Source organism: Xyrauchen texanus, chromosome 13 (genome assembly GCF_025860055.1).
Source record: "Xyrauchen texanus isolate HMW12.3.18 chromosome 13, RBS_HiC_50CHRs, whole genome shotgun sequence".
Taxonomy (NCBI): Eukaryota; Metazoa; Chordata; class Actinopteri; order Cypriniformes; family Catostomidae; genus Xyrauchen; species Xyrauchen texanus.
In genome coordinates this window covers 12,432,868-12,452,453 of record NC_068288.1, presented here as the reverse complement: position 1 = coordinate 12,452,453, position 19,586 = coordinate 12,432,868, and the positions used below count along the sequence as shown (strand labels likewise).

General features: G+C 40.5%; 1 pseudogene; it reads left to right on the top strand.

Annotated features, from left to right (window-relative positions):
* LOC127654243 (dedicator of cytokinesis protein 9-like) overlaps positions 1-19,586 on the top strand; it is an 88,250-nt pseudogene that overhangs the window by 34,727 nt on the left and 33,937 nt on the right.

Below are 19,586 nucleotides of genomic sequence, written 5' to 3'. Positions count from 1 at the left end.
TCCAGCGGTTCAACGAGCAAACTTCCACCTGCTCTGCTTGAAGCAAGAGGACCGCCCTATAGAGGACCACATCCGCGACTTCCTTAAGCTGGCGGGTATCTCGGATTTCCGGACTCCTCTCTGGTGGTCTTCTTCAGGCGCAATCTGCACCCGCGACTTAAGGAGCGGTTGCCACAGGCAACGCGGCTGGGCGCTCCACGCGTTACGTGGAGGAGACTCTGCTGGCCTGCGGTTCGCCGTTAACTGGAGCCATCGAGGAGAACTCTGCCACTCCTCCCACAGTAATAACCCTCCACTCGCCCGTGGTTCGTACCTTCACGCCTGCCTTGGTCAGTGAGCCTGCACGGTCCGCTTCGTCTGCCCGGCGGAGGAGGAGAAGAAGAAAGGCTTCTGCTCCCCAGTCTCCGCCTGCCACGGCCAGCGAGCCAGAGCCCACGCCTGCCACGGCCAGCGAGCCAGAGCCCACGCCTGCCACGGCCAGCGAGCCAGAGCCCACGCCTGCCACGGCCAGCGAGCCAGAGCCCACGCCTGCCACGGCCAGCGAGCCAGAGCCCACGCCTGCCACGGCCAGCGAGCCAGAGCCCTCGCCTGCCCCGGTCTGCGAGCCAGAGCCCTCGCCTGCCCCGGTCTGCGAGCCAGAGCCCTCGCCAGCTACGGTCTGCGAGCCAGAGCCCTCGCCTGCCCCGGTCTGCGAGCCAGAGCCCTCGTCAGCTGCGGTCAGCGAGCCAGAGCCAGAGCCTGCCCCGGTCTGCGAGCCAGAGCCCTCGTCAGCTACGGTCTGCGAGCCAGAGCCCTCGTCAGCTACGGTCTGCGAGCCAGAGCCCTCGTCAGCTACGGTCAGCGAGCCAGAGCCCTCGCTTGCCCCGGTCAGCGAGCCAGAGCCCTCGCTTGCCCCGGTCTGCGAGCCAGAGCCCTCGCTTGCCCCGGTCTGCGAGCCAGAGCCTTCGTCAGCCACGGTCAGCGAACCCAAGCCAGCGCATACCACGGTCACCCAGCCAGAGCCTGTCGCCTCAGAGGTCAGTGAGCCAGTGCCTGTCGCCTCAGAGGTCAGTGAGCCAGTGCCTGTAGCCTCGACCGTCCCTGAGCCAGCGCCTGTAGCCTCGACCGTCCCTGAGCCAGCGCCTGTAGCCTCGACCGTCCCTGAGCCAGCGCCTGTAGCCTCGACCGTCCCTGAGCCAGCGCCTGTAGCCTCGACCGTCCCTGAGCCAGCGCCTGTAGCCTCGACCGTTCCCGGGCCAACGCCAATAGCCAGGACTGACCAAAAGCCAGCGCCAATGGTCATGCCCGTTCCTAGAGCCTCGCCCCTCGAGCCTCCCGAGCTTCCCAGAGCTCCGCCTTCCGAGCTTCCCAGAGCTCCGCCTTCCGAGCTTTCCAGAGCTCCGCCTTCTGAGCCTCCCGAGCTTTCCAGAGCTCACCTCTCAAGCCTCCCAGGGCTCCGCCTCTCAAGCCTCTCGAGCCTCCCAGGACTCCGCCTCCCGAGCCTTCCAGGGCTCCGCCTCCCAAGCCTCCCGAGCTTTCCAGAGCTCCGCCTCCCGAGCTTTCCAGAGCTCCGCCTCCCGAGCTTTCCAGAGCTCCGCCTTCCGAGCCTCCCGAGCTTTCCAGAGCTCCGCCTTCCGAGCTTCCTAGAGCTCCGCCTTCCGAGCCTCCCGAGCTTTCCAGAGCTCCGCCTTCCGAGCCTCCCGAGCTTTCCAGAGCTCCGCCTCCCGAGCTTTCCAGAGCTCTGCCTCCCGAGCTTTCCAGAGCTCCGCCTCCCGAGCTTTCCAGAGCTCCGCCTTCCGAGCCTCCTGAGCTTTCCAGAGCTCCGCCTCCCGAGCTTTCCAGAGCTCCGCCTTTCGAGCCTCCCGAGCTTTCCAGAGCTCCGCCTCCCGAGCTTTCCAGAGCTCCGCCTCCCGAGCTTTCCAGAGCTCCGCCTTCTGAGCCTCCCAGGGCTCCGCCTCTCGAGCCTCCCAGGGCTCTGCCTCTCAAGCCTCCCAGGGCTCCGCCTCTCAAGCCTCTCGAGTCTTCCAGGGCTCCTCTTGAGCCTTCCAGGGCTCCGCCTCTCAAGTCTCCCGAGCCTCCCAGGGCTCCTCCTCCCAGGGCTCCATCTCTCAAGTCTCTCGAGTCTGCCAGGGCTCCTCCTCCCGAGATTCCCAGGGCTCCGCCTCTCGAGCCTCCCTCTGCTCTGCCTCCTGAGCCTCCCACGGCTCTGCCCCCTGAGCCTCCCGAGCTTTCCATGGTTCCTCCTCCCTCGGCTCTGCCTCCTGAGCCTCCCACGGCTCCGCCCCCTGAGGCCTCTGAGCCTCCAGAGCCTCCCTCAGCTCCGCCTCCAGAGCCTCCCTCAGCTGAGCCTCCCGAGCCTCCTACGGCTCCACCTCCTGAGCCTCCTGCGGCCTCTGAGCCTCCAGAGCCTCCCTCAGCTCCGCCTCCAGAGCCTCCCTCAGCTGAGCCTCCCGAGCCTCCTACGGCTCCACCTCCCGAGTCCTGTGGCCTCCTCCCAGGCCTCCTGACCCAGTCCCTGTCCTGTGGCCTCCTCCCAGGCCTCCTGACCCAGTCCCTGTCCTGTGGCCTCCTCCCAGGCCTCCTGACCCAGTCCCTGTCCTGTGGCCTCCTCCCAGGCCTCCTGACCCAGTCCCTGTCCAGTGGCCTCCTCCCAGGCCTCCTGACCCAGTCCCTGTCCTGTGGCCTCCTCCCAGGCCTCCTGATCCAGTCCCTGTCCTGTGGCCTCCTCCCAGGCCTCCTGACCCAGTCCCTGTCCTGTGGCCTCCTCCCAGGCCTCCTGACCCTGTTCCCGTCCTGTGGCCTCCTCCCAGGCCCCCTGACCCAGTCCCTGTCCTGTGGCCTCCTCCCAGGCCTCCTGACCCAGTCCCTGTCCAGTGGCCTCCTCCCAGGTTCCCCAAACCTGTCCTTGCCCGGTGGCCAGCTCCCAGACCACCTGAACCTGTCCTTGCCCTTTGTGCCCCCTTGAACTTCCTGCCTGCCATCTGTGCCCCCTTGGACTTCCTGCCTGCCCTTTGTGCCCCCTTGGACTTCCTGTCTGCCCTTTTTGCCCCCTTGGACTTCCTGTCTGCCCGTTGTTGCCCCCTTGGTCTGTCTGCCCACCTCAAGCTCCCCCCCCCAGTCATGGACATTTTTTGTTTTGTTTTATGTCACTGTGATCGTCTGGAATCCGATCCTTGGGGGGCTATGTTAGGAATTCCTTGTCTTGTTTCACTGTTGCCCTTTGTCTGCCATTTTTGTCACCTTTGCTTTCCTTAGTTTTCACTTTTGTCCCTTGTGTAGCTCCTTAGTCTCTGTGTTAGCCTTCGTGTTCACTTGTCTTTGTTTATGAACTACACTTCCCAGAATCCTCCTGCCATCTTCACTGCCATTTTGTGTCATTGTTCACACCTGTTTATCATTTGTATTATCACTCCCTGTGTATTTAAGCCCTGCTTTTTGTTCACTCCTTGTGGTTCGTTGAATGTTGTTAGCCTGGTGTGTGTGTTCCCTGCCCGTGTTTTCTAGTTTTATGTTTATTTCCCCATTGAGGGTTTTCCTTTGTGTTTTGCCTGTTTGTTTATGAAATAAAGTTGAACTGCAACTGGATCCGCATCTCCTCGTCTGCCTTCGCTGCTCGTTCATAACAAGTGCATTTTAAATCAGTAAAGAAATTAAGTAATTACTGTTGTGCTGCGACGGAATATCTGGTTCTGTCGATGTTTATTCCTAACCAATTTAGCCACAGTACTAAATAAACATCTAGGATTTTTGTGGTTATTTTCTATGTGTTTGCTAAAATATTTAGACCTGGCAGCTTTTAGTGCCTGTCTCTAGCTACAGACACTATTCTTCAATGCACCGCGAAATACATCTAATTTTGTATTCTTCCACTTGCTCTCCATTTTCCGAGCTGCTCTCGAGCGAGAGAGCATGAGTGTGATCATTGTACCATGGTGCAGGGCTTTTAAAAAATCTTTAATCCAAGACATGAATATAATGTTTTAGAAATATGTTGAAAATGATTACATACATTCATCTTTATTTTAAAAATCAAGAAATTCATAGTGATAAAAATACTGGAGAAGTTAAATCTAAAGAAAATGTGTATGCTCAGGGCATTTTTTACTTTTTTAATTACATTAAAAAATGTTAAACGCATGCTCTATATTTTGAAGCAGATGTTACTTAACCTGTCCTCAGCATGAGGTCACATCTTCCAAGCAAAGTGTTTCAGAATACAACAAATTCATAAATATAAATATCAAAATATAAATATCAAATGAAAGGTGTGGATCTGTATGATATCAAACAATACATCAAGTAAACTTTAAATTATGTTTAAAAAAAACCTGCCTATCAAAGTTGTGTCCTCACTTTGTGTTAACTCTATCTGATTTTTTATAATCCTGAATATATCATACAATGTCATGATCAGATATAACAGATATAACCCCTTTAACACTTCCTGCTCATGGTGCAACAGTAGGACATGTGGTCTGGTAAGTTTATGTTTAATTTCAACATGTCAACTCCGTCATTACGATTATGATTACGAACTTTAACTTTTAGAGTTACATTTTGGGATACATTTTGGCATTTCAGTTTAGGTCATAGAGGCAGCTTCAACTAAGGTTTTTATAAAAACCTCTTCTCTACCATGGTTTGTTAGCTGAGACCTTTGTCTACAAATGTATTCATTTTTCAAATTAACTTTCAAGTATATAAAAAATACAAACTCGGATTTTAAACATTTTGTCCCTTATCTGAAGAATCATTTTATGAGGAAAGTGCAAGAGGAAAGATAAAATGTCCAAACAAGAAATCCCTGATGGAGCCATAAAACAAACCGCCACTACCTGTAGCACTCAGGCGTGGATCACGAATTAACATGCAATATCAAATGCCAAGCACGAGTGTAACCTGTCTTACTCGACCCGCTCCGAGCGGGATTCAAACTGGTCTCAGCCGGCATGGGAAGTTGACATGCTAAAGAGGAGACTAAATGCTACAGACTCTAGCGCTAGTAGCTAGTGCGACTCTTGAGGCCAGGGGAGTGAGGTTTACACATACCGCACAGCTATCACGCACCAGCTGGTTCCCATTACTCTCACCCCCCTAAACCTCACTCCCTGTCGGGTCACTGGAAACTAAAGACTGTACTTGTCACAGCATTTCATGGGGTTTTTAATACTATAATTCACAAAACAAATGCATTCTAATGTTACACAATATGCTGAAAAAGTTAACACACTCAACTGTGGTAATTAGTGTTTCCCTACGTTTTTTTCAGAGTGCAAGAGACATTGAATCCAAGATGAGGAGTGAGACCCGTCTCAAACTGTTCACTCTGGACCCTGACACACAGGTGAGCACAGCTCTCCTAGAAAGCAAACAATCGATTGAAGTCAAAGGGCAAGCTACTGGTTTGAGGTCTGTGTGTACTGTGTAGCACAGCAATAATGTCTTTAAGTTTGTCTGTGTTTGTTGTGGCTCATAGAGACTTGATTTGTCTGGCATTGAGCCTGACGTGAAGCAGTTTGAGGAGAAGTTTGGGAAGAGAGTTTTGGTCAACTGCAACGATCTGTCTTTCAACCTGCAGAGCTGTGTAGCAGAGAATGAGGAGGGGCCTACTACTAATGTAAGAGTAATACACAGGGCTGCAACTTATGATTCTTTTGTAACTGAATAATCTTTGATTAATCAATTAATCAAAAATAAATCTACATTTTATTTTCAGTTTTATTTATTTATTTAAAATTATAAAAAAATTACGGTTTGCTAAACATTGTTTACGAAAAGGTTTAGAATGTAAGATATTACATAAAATATAACATAATATAAAATAGAACAATTTAAACCACTCTATTATAAATCACTGCCCAATAAAGAAACAGAAAAACACATCTGAAAGTTACCTGTAAGAGCTAGAATTCTGAACATATATAACATTATTGGTATGTCTTTATTCTAAAGATATAAGGGATCTGTACAGTTACTGTTTTTATAAAATATAAATTCTTGCATTAGGTGTAGGATTTCAATTACAGGTATTTTGAAACCAACATTTTATGTCCAACAACAAACGGTCTAATTTATGTTGATTCCACCCAAAAATTTACATTTTGTGGCTCTGTGGCGTCACTTCATTTGCTTAAATGTCCTGACCAGCCAGTCAAAGCAACATTGGCTCAAACAATGGCTTGAGTTTAGGGCGTGGCCAGTGGTGTAGTGGTGTCTGAAGAGGTGGGCATGCTGTGATTATATGAAAGACAATGTTAGTTGCATTGAAATTCACTCAACGCTGCTGCGGCATCGCATTAGTAAACTGAAAAAGTTCAAAAAGTTTAAAAGACTACTCGTTGTTCTGGCGGCCATATGTATCATCACTTATTTCGGGTGGGCATACGCAACATCCTAAGAAATATTGGTGGGCATACGGTGTATAACTGCATATGCCCTAGACTACATTACTGGGCGGGGCTATCTGTTTGTGTGACAAGTCCAAGACTGGGGAGGTATTTATGAAAACCTATTTGAAAGCAGTCTTCATTTTTACAATTATGTTTGGCAGCACTAGTAGCACAGAAATTGCACCTACAATATTTTGACGTAAAAAAAAAATTCTATCCAAGTTTAATGTGCACACACACATACGAAAGTAAAACACAGTGTAAACACTGTAGCTTTGTGACATTTTTAAAACATTGCTTTGTTTGTTGGAGCAGTCCAACATGTTAAATTCTGTATCAACACACACTTCTGCTAAAGATTAAATGCATCGTTTTTTCTTTGACTCCTCCAGGTGGAGCCGTTCTTTGTGGTCCTTTCTCTGTTTGACATGCAGAACAGCCGAAAAATATCTGCAGATTTTCATGTGGATCTGAACCATTCACTGGTCCGATTCCTGATCCCAACACCCAGCATGCAGATAAATGGAGGGTTGGACACACCTCACGGGCAAACACTCCAACTGCCAGAGGGGATGCTGCAGTACCCTAGAAAAGTAAGAGCACCAAACAATAAATTGTCAGTAGATAGATAGATAGATACAGTTGAGATCAGAAGTTTACATACACTTAGTTTAAAGTCATTAAAACTCATTTTTTAACAACTCCACAGATTTCATATTAGCAAACTATAGTTTTGGCAAGTCGTTTAGGACATCTACTTTGTGCATGACACAAGTAATTTTCCCAACAATTGTTTACAGACCGATTGTTTCACTTTTAATTGACTATATCACAATTCCAGCGGGTCAGAAGTTTACATGTGCATTTAAGCAGCTTGGAAAATTCCAGAAAAGGGTGTCAAGCCTTTATACAATTAGCCAATTAGCTTCTTATAGGAGGTGTACTGAACAAGAGGTGTACCTGTGGATGTATTTTAAGGCCTGCCTTCAAAATCAGTGCATCTTTGCTTGACATCATGGGAAAATCAAAAGATATCATCCACAAGTCTGGTTCATCCTTAGGAGCAATTTCGAAACAACTGAAGGTGTCACGTTCATCTGTACAAACAATAGTACACAACTATAAACACCTTGTGACCACACAGCCATCACACCACTCAGGAAGGAGACTCATTCTGTCTCCTAGAGATGAACGTAGTTTGTGTGAAAAGTGCAAATCAATCCCAGAACAACAGCAAAGGACCTTGTGAAGGTGCTGGAGGAAACATGTAGACAAGTATCTATATCCACAGTAAAACAAGTCCTATATCGACATAACCTGAAATGCTGCTCAGCAAGGAAGAAGCCACTGCTCCAAAACCACCATAAAAAAGCCAGACTACAGTTTGCAAGTGCACATGGGGACAAAGATCTTACTTTTTGGAGAAATGTCCTCTGGTCTGATGAAACAAAAATTGAACTGTTTGGCCATAATGACTATCGTTATGTTTGAAGAGAAAAGAGTGAGGTTTGCAAGCCGAATAACACCATCCCAACTGTCAAGCATGGGGATGCAGCATCATGTTGTGGGGGTGCTTTGCTGCAGGAGGGACTGGTGCACATCACTAAATAGATGTCATCATGAGGAAGGAAAATTATGTGGATATATTGAAGCAACATCTCAAGACATCAGCCAGGAAGTTAAAGCTTGGTCGCAAATGGGTCTTGCAAATGGACAATGACCCCAAGCATACCTCCAGAGTTGTGGCAAAATGGCTTAAGGGCAACAAAGTCAAGGTATTGGAGTGACCATCACAAAGACCTGACCTCAATCCGATAGAAAATGTGTGGGCAGAACTGGAAAAGCGTGTGCGAGCAATGAAACCTACAAACCTGACTCGGTTACACCAGTTCTGTCTGGAGGAATGGGTCAAAATTCCTGTAAACTTATTGTGAGAAGCTTGTGGAAGGATACATTTGATCCAAGTTAAACAATTTAAAGGCAATGCTCCCAAATAATGTTACCAAATACTAATAAAGTGTGGATGGATGGCAGTGTTGGCTATAACTTTAAAAATCGAGGTGACAGAGAGGCACTATCCATTTTTTGGACAGAATCACTTCCTAAAATGACTGTAAAAATGCCTCAAATAATACATGAGTTTTAACAGAAGAATTAATGCAAGTGCTTTCATAAAATTATAAGCTTCACATTTCTGTGTTTAAACCCTCCACAAATTGGCCCCATTCATTTCCATTTTAAGTGCCTCAATGGAACCAACATTTTTGCTTTTTTAAAGAAAAGAAAGGACGAGATTGTGGCAGGGCGGAGGGCGGGGCCGGGTCGTGATCCTACACACCCGGTCCCGTATTAGGCTAATCAAGCCTCCCGAGAGGGATAAAGGTCGACTGCAGAGGATCGTGCACGAGAGAGAGATCGTTTATGCCACAAATGCTGCTTAACTTGTATTGAACCCGGAATATTCCTTTAATTATTACAGTTTTGCCCCATTCACTTCCATTGTAAGTGCTTCACTGTAACACAGATTTTTGCTTTTTGTAAATAAAAGAAGGGACAAGTCAAATCTACTTTTTTGTTGTTGTTGTTGTAATCATCATTATGCCCCAAATGCTGTCGATTGAGGTTAACATTACTGAACCCGGAACATTCCTTTAAGTAAATATGTGTGTTTCAGTGTGTCTTCTCTGTGACGTGTCCTCACCCTGACATCATCCTTGTGGCACGGATCGAGAAAGTTCTGCAGGGTGGCATCACTCACTGCGCTGAGCCCTACATGAAGAGCTCCGACTCCAGCAAGGCAATGAGCCCAACCCAAACACACACTCAGACACAAACAAATCATAACACACAAACACACACTGTCAATCAAAATAATAACTGGCCATGACTGGGATAAAGAGAAAGAATATCAGTACTTTGAATACATAAACTTTCAAACAATTCAACCACATTTCACACTGACCCCTGCAATCTCCTGCCAGTAACTATTCAATGATACCAACCAATACCCACGTCTGCCCAGATCAATGTTCATAAAGTGTCACTTGGGAGATTCTGGAGAACACTGTATGTGTTTGGTTTAACAGGTTGCTCAGAAGGTTCTGAAGAATGCCAAGATGGCCTGTACCAGACTGGGCCAGTTTAGGATGCCTTTTGCATGGGCGGCCCGGTGAGCCAGAACTTTCTGAAAATGTTCTGGTCTTTTCTCTCGGTATATTTTTAATGTCAATATTTCATCGTTTTGTTCTTTTCCACAGGCCTGTTTTTAAAGATGCCTCAGGGACTCTGGATAAAAGCGCTCGGTTCTCTGCGCTGTACCGGCAGGACAGTAATAAACTCTCCGAAGAGGATCTCTTCAAACTGCTGGCAGATTTCAGGAAGTCAGTATTCAACTTATATCATCACACTTGTCTTCACTAAGATATTTCCTGTCCCTTTTACAGTATTTTCAGTAAAAGTAGCTGTCTATTAAAACAATGATGTTTTAATATAAATATTTTTGTAACATAATGTTCTCCTGCAATGCTTTTGCATCTGTGAATAGTCCCACTGTTAGGAATGGGTTTTGTTTTACTTCTCAGAGGGGCAGTTTTGTGGTCCACCTTTAGAGATTCTGACTAAATAAATCAACTATGTATCCACAGACCTGAGAAGATGGCCAAACTTCCTGTCATCTTGGGTAACCTGGATGTGACTATTGATAATGTCCCTCCAGATATGGCTAGTAAGTCCTGTATTATTTGAACGGGCCCTCGCACCCTGGTGCATGTTGGGGCTGCTGTGCCAGGGGAATGCCAGTCCAATTTTTTTAAGCATTTTTAGCACTTAAATGTTGTTAAGAGTGTATCACAGGGTAAAACATGTCATTTCCTGTTGTCAGTAGGTGGCGCTATGACTATAACTGAATATTGGCATGTAGAAATGTTCAGGCCGGGACTGTTATCAAACATGTGAAGTTTTGGGTGGGTTGGACGTTGTATGTTTGAGTTACAACAACTTCCTCTTTCATGGTGAAATATCAAACTTTGTCAGGGCGCCATGGACACGCCATTCAAAGAAAACCCAAAAGCTTCGCAATTTAGCATCGCCAAGGCCTTTAGATTAGACTGACCGAATACTAGGAGGAGTTTGTTAAAGTATGAGGCCTGGAAATGGCAAAAACTGAGCAAAAATGTAAGAGAAAAATCACAATGGCTGACTTCCCCTTGGATTTAGGAAATGGTTCTAAGAGACTTTTTTGTACGTGTTGACGTTACATATGCCTACCGATTTTCTTGCATGTAGGTGAAACGTGGCGTGAGGGCTGCTTCGTGGAAATTTTGTAGGTGGCGCTATCGAGCCATTTTGCCACAATTAATTCTAAAACCAGTATCTGATGTAAAAATATTGTCATTTAGAGCATTTATTTGCAGAAAATGACAACTGGTCAAAATAACAACAAAGATGCCGTGTTTTCAGACCTGGAATAATGCAGAAGCACCCCCAGATCATCACCGATCCTCCTCCTGGTCATCTGATGGTTAGATGGAGACCTGGAGAGGCCTTCAAGCCACAGTGTCTTGAATTTGGTGGAGGACCGGTGATGATCTGGGGGTGCTTCAGCAAGGCTGGATTCAGGCAGATTCATCTTTGAGAAGGACGCATGAATCAAGCCACACACAAGGTTATCCTGGAAGAAAACTCTGACGGTGTTCCCAACTCTGAGGATTGTTTTTTCCAGCAGGACAATGCTCCATGCCACACAGTCAGGTCAATCAAGGTGTGGAGGACCACCGGATCAAGACCCTGTCATGGCCAGCCCAATCTCCAGACCTGAACCCCATTGAAAACATCTGGAATGTGATCAAGAGGAAGATGGACGGCCACAAGCCACCAAACAAAGCCGAGCTGCTTGAATATTTGCGCCAGGAGTGGCATAAAGTCACCCAACTGTAATGTGAAAGACTGGCAGAGAACATGCCAAGACGCATGAAAGCTGTGATTGAAAATCAGGATTATTCCAGCAAATATTGATTTCTGAACTCTTAAAACATCAGAATTGTGCTGTTTAAAAATTAATATGTACTTGTTTTCTTTGCATTATTCCAGGTCTGAAAACACGGCATCTTTGTTGTTGTTTTGACCAGTTGTTATTTTCTGCAAATAAATGCTCTAAATGACAATATTTCTATTAGGAATTTGGGAGAAATATTGTCAGTACTTTATAGAATAAAACTAAAATGTTCATTTTACTCAAACACATACTTATAAATAATAAATCCAGAGAAACTGATCATTTTGTAGAGGTGTCTTCATTTACATTTTCCACAGCTGTATATTTTTTGCACAGATTTTCAGAATTTTACCCGGTCCATCTGTGCTTAAAATACTCTGCTGTGATTTGTCACTTGAACTCATTTCTCCTCTCACCATTGGCTAGATTGTGTGACTCCATCCTACATCCCAGTGAGGCCTTTTGAGTGTAACGTGCAGAGCGATGATGTTCTGTTGGAGGTGGAGGAGTTTGTTCCCTGTATTGCCAAGTGCTCTCAACCCTTTACCACCTACAACAATCATCTCTACGTCTATCCCAAACACCTCAAATATGACAACCAGAAGTCTTTCGCCAAGGTAATATAGCAGCGATAGCACCTTAATCCCACATGCCAAGAAATTATAAGTTCTCTCTTTTTTTCCATTTATTTTTTATTTTTTTGCTTTAAACACAGAAAATCTCACCTATAATGCGATTTCTCGCAAAATCAATGTCTTTGGCCAGAGGTACTGACATATCATCCAGGTGGCCAGTGCAATGAAGGCTCTGTTTACGCCCACTGCTCATAAAACTTGCACTTTGTAATATGACAGTAAGTCGTTTTCTGGCTCAAGTTCTGCTTGTCTTTTTATTTTGTTACTCAGGCGAGGAACATTGCTGTGTGTGTGGAATTCAGAGAGTCGGATGAAGAGGATGCACAACCTCTAAAGGTTTAAGATCGTTGCCAACTTTTCTTATGTATGAAATGGTGCATTTTAACACAACAAAATGATAATAATGCTCTGTGTGCTTGTGTGTGTCATTGTGGTGTGCAGTGTATATATGGTCGTCCAGGAGGTCCTCTCTTCACCAAACATGCCTATGCAGCTGTACTGCACCACCAGCAGAACCCAGAGTTCTATGACGAGGTGATGAATGAAACACTATCCAAAAGAGTATACAAAAGCAATGTATATTCATATTAATTAATGCACATTGAATACTTGCACTTTAAAAAATATATTTGTTTCACCACAGAACCATTTAAAATGAACTAGTAATGAAAAAAGCAGGCAAATCACACTGAATTTTGACACACTGAATTTTGTAGACCGTTCTGCTGTTGACATTTGTCTGTGCTTACCAAAATTTGAACCACTGCCCCTAGTGGCTGAAGCTGGAAGTGCTGTTAACCCTTTTCTGGGTGAAATGTCCACAGGGTGGCGCCGAAAGCGAGTTGTATTTTAGTTGTAAATTATGTAAAACAGTCAACAGAAATGCATATTTTTTAAACACTATCCCCTAACCCAAATCCTAAATCTAGCCGACAGTGGAGTAAAAATGTAACTTTAGAGCGAAATCTCAGAATCAAGCTCGCTATTGTTTATGTGAACACAATAACTTCCTGGACCAGAACCAGTGTCTCGGAGGTTTCTAGCCCAGTGTGCTACAGGGAAAGGTAAACATGTTTGAATTGATGCAAAAGTGTCTGATGGGGGATGGAGCTTGTCAGTAGTTTAGCAGGATGTCTGTCGATTTTCAGGGTACATGAACATTCGGAAACAGCATGTCGATTTCCCTTGTGATCATGTTGGGCAAAAGTGTAATTAAAATGGTGAAAAAGAAAGGGTAACCAGTTATAGCACCTACAATTTACACTGTCCCTTATGCAGTCAATTAAAAAAACATTAATACTGATTAAATAAAAGCTGCTGGATATGATATGAGTCAGCTACACATTTACAAATACTTGTAAATATTCAGGGTTCTCATTAATTTATTCAGATTATTTCGATTTATGTATTATAAATAACAAATATTATTGTTTATATGTAAATATAAACAATATTGACCATATTTCAGGTTATTTATTCTTTTTCAAATATTTAAGCCATATTTTTGTATGTTTGTATGTGCAGATTAAAATCGAGTTGCCCACACAGCTCCATGAGAAGCATCACCTGCTCTTCATGTTTTACCACATCAGCTGTGACAGCAGCACAAAGAAAAGGGACGTAGTGGAGACTCCAGGTAATGACCTTCTTCAGAACATCGCCACCTGCTGGGTACATGGACTGCTTACAGGGCTAATGTGGCTACTGCTGGACACATCCAACTGTCTGAAAAATATCCTTACACTTTCTCTTTAAGGCTCCAGTTTCTAAGTTAGAAACACTGATGTTTTTTGGGGATATAGAATGTCCATGATATGATCAGAGAGAGAGAAAGAAGAACAAGTCTTCTGTGTTCTTTCAGTGTTTTTCTTGCTTTCTTTCTGCCAGTTGGTTCTGCTTGGCTCACTTTGCTTAAAGATGGTCGTGTAGTTATGAGTGAGCAGCACATCTCTGTGGCATCCAACCTACCAAATGGTTACCTCAGCTGCCAGGAGGGTGTAAGCAAGGTAAAACCACAGTGCGCAGTCATAATAAAATCATGCCCTTCTGGACAAAACTCTAGCCTATTTGCTTACCAAATGTTAATCTGTTATGAACTGTTCTGAATCAGATTATTATTGACCTTCTGGCTTTGCTCAGAGGTCTGAGTGGATCTTATTGCATGCTATCATTTAAAATAAATATATATATTTACATACTGTATGTTCAGTGCCCATGAGTAAAATGTTACCTCTCAGTGGTTGCGCTTCCAAAGCGTAGTGGAGTTCTCTGTTACTGAATGTTTCTTTGAAGCATCAGACTTTGCATCTGATGTTTCTCATAAAATCTTTTATAGAAATAAATAAAGACCATTTTTATCTAAAAGTGTAGAGGAATAAAGTGAATGTGGATGGCATGTGGATGTTTTTTGCTAATTTAATTTACGTGAAAAATAATAATATGCAAAAACAATGTGCGAATAAAGCTGTGTTTCCATCCCATCTGTACAAAAGAACAAAATGGTCACTTCTGGATACATTTTAGCCACTGTGAGTGTTTTATTAATAAAATACTCCCAGTCTAGAACACACAGACTAAACACTATAAAGAATTGTCTCATGTCTGAGATCAACAGTGCATCACACAGTTTTTATGACTTTACCGTGCGGATCTAAGCTATATTTCAAAAGTGTCAATAAACCTGCTATAAAATATGCACATAAAATATGTGGATGGAAACCCAGCTATTATTGAGATCTCTAATGAAACTATAGGGGAGACACATGAGGGGTTACTGGTGTCTTTTTCTCAGGAAAAAAAAATGAGAGAAACAGGACCTCATTAAAGTCTTAATTTGCTCTCCATTAGATGTCTGTGGTGATGTGGGCGTGGCCGAGTGACATCTGTGGAGAGCGAGGCAGGGAGAGGTAGAGCGGTAAGGATTGACACCTGTGGGAAATTGTCTCTAACAGCTGTTTTGTGTTACAGTGAGAGCTGGAGAGGGATAAAAGGGCAGTCCAGACCGCCGGAAGAGAGAGTTGCACGAAGCTGTCTGAGTGTATCCATTTGTTTAACATAATTGCTGAAAAACAGTGCATGGATTTTGTGCGATTAAAAGTCTTAGGATGTTTAGCCGGCTCCCGCTTCCTCCTTTAAAATCCCGGGTTTCGGCACCAATGTGGCAGATCTCCTTCTCTCAGCTGAAGGAGGAAGCGGTAGCCGGGTAAACATCCAAACGTAAGACTTTCAATTGTCAGTGTACAACAAAACTTTGCTTTTCAGCATCACACAAAATAAACGCACTGCTTTTCAGCAGTTACATTAAACAAATGGAAACATACAGACAGCTTTGTGCATATCTCTCTCTCTTCCGGCGGTCTGGACTGCCCTTTTATCCCTTCCAACACTTAGTTTACAAAACAGCTGTTAGAGATAATTTCCCACAGGTGTCAATCCTTACCGTTCTTCCTCTCCCTGCCTCGCACTCAACAGACGTCACTCAGGCACGCCCACATCACCACAATGTCATTGCTGTCTTGGAGAAACAATTAAGACATTAAGGAGATCTAATTTGTGATTTCTCTTTCCTATGGATGGCCTTTCAGTAGGCTATAATTGAAATACACCATGGAAACATATTATGCTGTGTTTGCAGCACTCTTGTCCTGAGATAAAGTGGGTGGACGGAGGGCGTCCTCTCTTCAGGGTGACCACACATCTTGTCTCTACCATCTACACTCAGGTATTGCTAAATACAATCTCTCTCTATATATAATAAACAGTGTATATATATATATATATATATATATATATATATATATATATATATATATATATACACACACTGTATTTATTCATTATTTTCTTATTAACTTCCAATGTCATTATCAATTCCAATGTCATGATCAACTCTTATTACATTATTTAATTGAAAATGTAGCCTTGTAGAGACATTTTGAAAGATTCATCTCTGCTTCACCTCCTCAGGATCAGCACCTCCACAATTTCTTTCATCATTACCAGAGTATGCAGTCTGGTGCTACCCATCTGACTGAGGGTGAGCTGGTCAAATACCTCAAGGTGAGCATGTGCCCAAAACTTAGAGAAGTTAGAAAAGAAGGTTTTTGTCCATATTTGTGATGTTTTCTTTCACATATTTACTTTATATTTCATGTTCATTTTGCAAAGCAGTAAATGTTATTATTATGGTTTGCCTAATGACATTACATTGCCCATAAATCTCCAGAGTCTTCATGCCATGGAAGGTCATGTGATGATCAAATTCCTGCCGACTATATTGAACCAGCTGGTTTGTGTTCTGACCAGCGCCAGTAATGAGGACGTGGCTGTAAACACCACCAGGTGAGAGACCAAGTGTCACCAAAATAAGAACAGGGGGAAAAAAAAAGTCTCTCTGACTGCTTCTCACATGTTCTCTTGTATCTTTTTTCACTGCAGGGTCATGGTACACATTGTTGCCCAGTGCCACGAAGAGGGTCTAGAGCACTATCTGAGATCATATGTGAAGGTAAATTCAGTTCTGCATATTATAAAGAATCAAACAATAGTTCAATTTGGTTACTGCTTAAGCAACAGGACAACAACATTGGTGCACTTTTCTTGAAGTTACTAATTAAATTGTTTTGTTTTGTGTTTTTTTTTGTGATGTTATGTTATGTTATCTTATGTTATATTATTTTATGTTATGTTATATTATGCTATGTTGTGTAATGTTATGTTATCTTATGTTATATTATGTTATGTTATGTTATCTTATGTTATGTTATTTTATCTTATGTTATGTTATCTTATCTTATGTTATATTATGTTATCTTATGTTATATTATATTATGTTATTTTATCTTATGTTGTGTTATCTTATCTTATGTTATCTTATCTTATCTTATGTTATGTTATCTTATTTTATGTTATGTTATCTTATGTTATATTATGTTATCTTATGTTATGTTATGTTATGTTATCTTATCTTGTTATGTTATCTTATGTTATGTTATGTTATGTTATGTTATCTTATGTTATATTATGTTATGTTATGTTATGTTATATTATGTTATGTTATGTTATGTTATGTTATCTTATGTTATGTTATGTTATTTTATCTTATGTTATGTTATGTTATGTTATGTTATATTATGTTATATTATGTTATCTTATCTTATCTTATGTTATGTTATGTTATGTTATCTTATGTTATATTATGTTATTTTATCTTATGTTATGTTATGTTATGTTATGTTATCTTATGTTATATTATGTTATTTTATCTTATGTTATGTTATGTTATCTTATGTTATATTATGTTATTTTATCTTATGTTATGTTATGTTATCTTATGTTATATTATGTTATTTTATCTTATGTTATGTTATATTATGTTATGTTATGTTATATTATGTTATATTATGTTATGTTATCTTATCTTATGTTATGTTATGTTATGTTATGTTATCTTATGTTATATTATGTTATTTTATCTTATGTTATGTTATGTTATGTTATGTTATCTTATCTTATGTTATGTTATCTTATGTTATGTTATCTTATGTTATCTTATATTTATGTTATGTTATATTTATGTTATATTATGTTATATTATGTTATGTTATGTTATGTTATGTTATGTTATATTATGTTATGTTATCTTATGTTATGTTATGTTATGTTATGTTATGTTATATTATGTTATATTATGTTATTTTATCTTATGTTATGTTATGTTATATTTATCTTATCTTATGTTATATTATGTTATGTTATCTTATCTTATATTATGTTATTTTATCTTATGTTATGTTATCTTATCTTATGTTATCTTATGTTATGTTATCTTTTGTTATCTTATGTTATGTTATGTTATATTATGTTATATTATGTTATGTTATGTTATCTTATATTTATCTTATGTTATGTTATCTTTATGTTATCTTATCTTATGTTATGTTATGTTATATTTATGTTATATTATGTTATATTATGTTATGTTATCTTATCTTATATTATGTTATATGTTATATTTATATTATATTTATATTATATGTTATATTATATTTATGTTATGTTATATTTATCTTATGTTATGTTATCTTATCTTATCTTATGTTATGTTATATTTATCTTATATTTATGTTATGTTATATTTATGTTATATTATGTTATATTATGTTATGTTATATTTATGTTATCTTATATTTATGTTATGTTATCTTATCTTATCTTATGTTATGTTATGTTATGTTATATTATGTTATATTATGTTATGTTATCTTTTGTTATCTTATCTTATGTTATGTTATGTTATATTATGTTATATTATGTTATGTTATCTTATCTTATGTTATGTTATGTTATATTATGTTATATTATGTTATGTTATGTTATCTTATCTTATGTTATGTTATGTTATATTATGTTATATTATGTTATGTTATATTTATGTTATGTTATCTTATATGTTATCTTATCTTATCTTATATTTATATTATGTTATATGTTATCTTATCTTATGTTATGTTATGTTATATTATGTTATATTATATTTATATTATGTTATGTTTATCTTATCTTATGTTATATTTATGTTATATGTTATGTTATCTTATCTTATATGTTATGTTATGTTATATTTATCTTATGTTATATTTATGTTATATTTATCTTATGTTATATTATGTTATGTTATCTTATGTTATATTATGTTATCTTATCTTATGTTATGTTATATGTTATATTTATCTTATCTTATGTTATGTTATGTTATGTTATCTTATGTTATATTATGTTATATTTATCTTATGTTATGTTATGTTATGTTATCTTATCTTATGTTATGTTATGTTATGTTATATTATGTTATATTATGTTATGTTATGTTATGTTATCTTATGTTATGTTATCTTATCTTATGTTATGTTATGTTATGTTATGTTATCTTATGTTATATTATGTTATTTTATCTTATGTTATGTTATGTTATCTTATCTTATATTATGTTATTTTATCTTATGTTATGTTATCTTATCTTATGTTATCTTATGTTATGTTATCTTATGTTATCTTATCTTATGTTATGTTATATTATATTATTTTATGTCATGTCACATTATGTCATGTTATGTTATTTTATGTTATGTTATGTTATATTATATTATTTTATGTCATGTCACATTATGTCATGTTATGTTATTTTATGTTATGTTATGTTATGTTATGTTATCTTATGTTATATTATGTTATGTTATCTTATGTTATGTTATGTTATGTCATCTTATGTTATGCTATGTTTTGTTTTGCTTTGCTTTGTTATTTTATTTATTTTTTTGCTTTTCTGTGTTGTGTTTTGTGGTTGTTCTGTTCTGTTCTGTTTTGCTCGTTTTGTTTTGCTTTGCTTTGCTTTGCTTTGTTTCAGTATGTGTTCAGAACAGAATCCTACTCAACCAATAACAGTAAGACAGTGCATGAAGAGCTTGCCAAAGCCATGACTTCAATTTTAAAGCCTTCGACTGACTTTCTAACCAGCAACAAGCTCCTCAAGGTACTATACACAATTTTCAAGATAAGGATGGAAATACCCCTCAATGACCTCACAATACA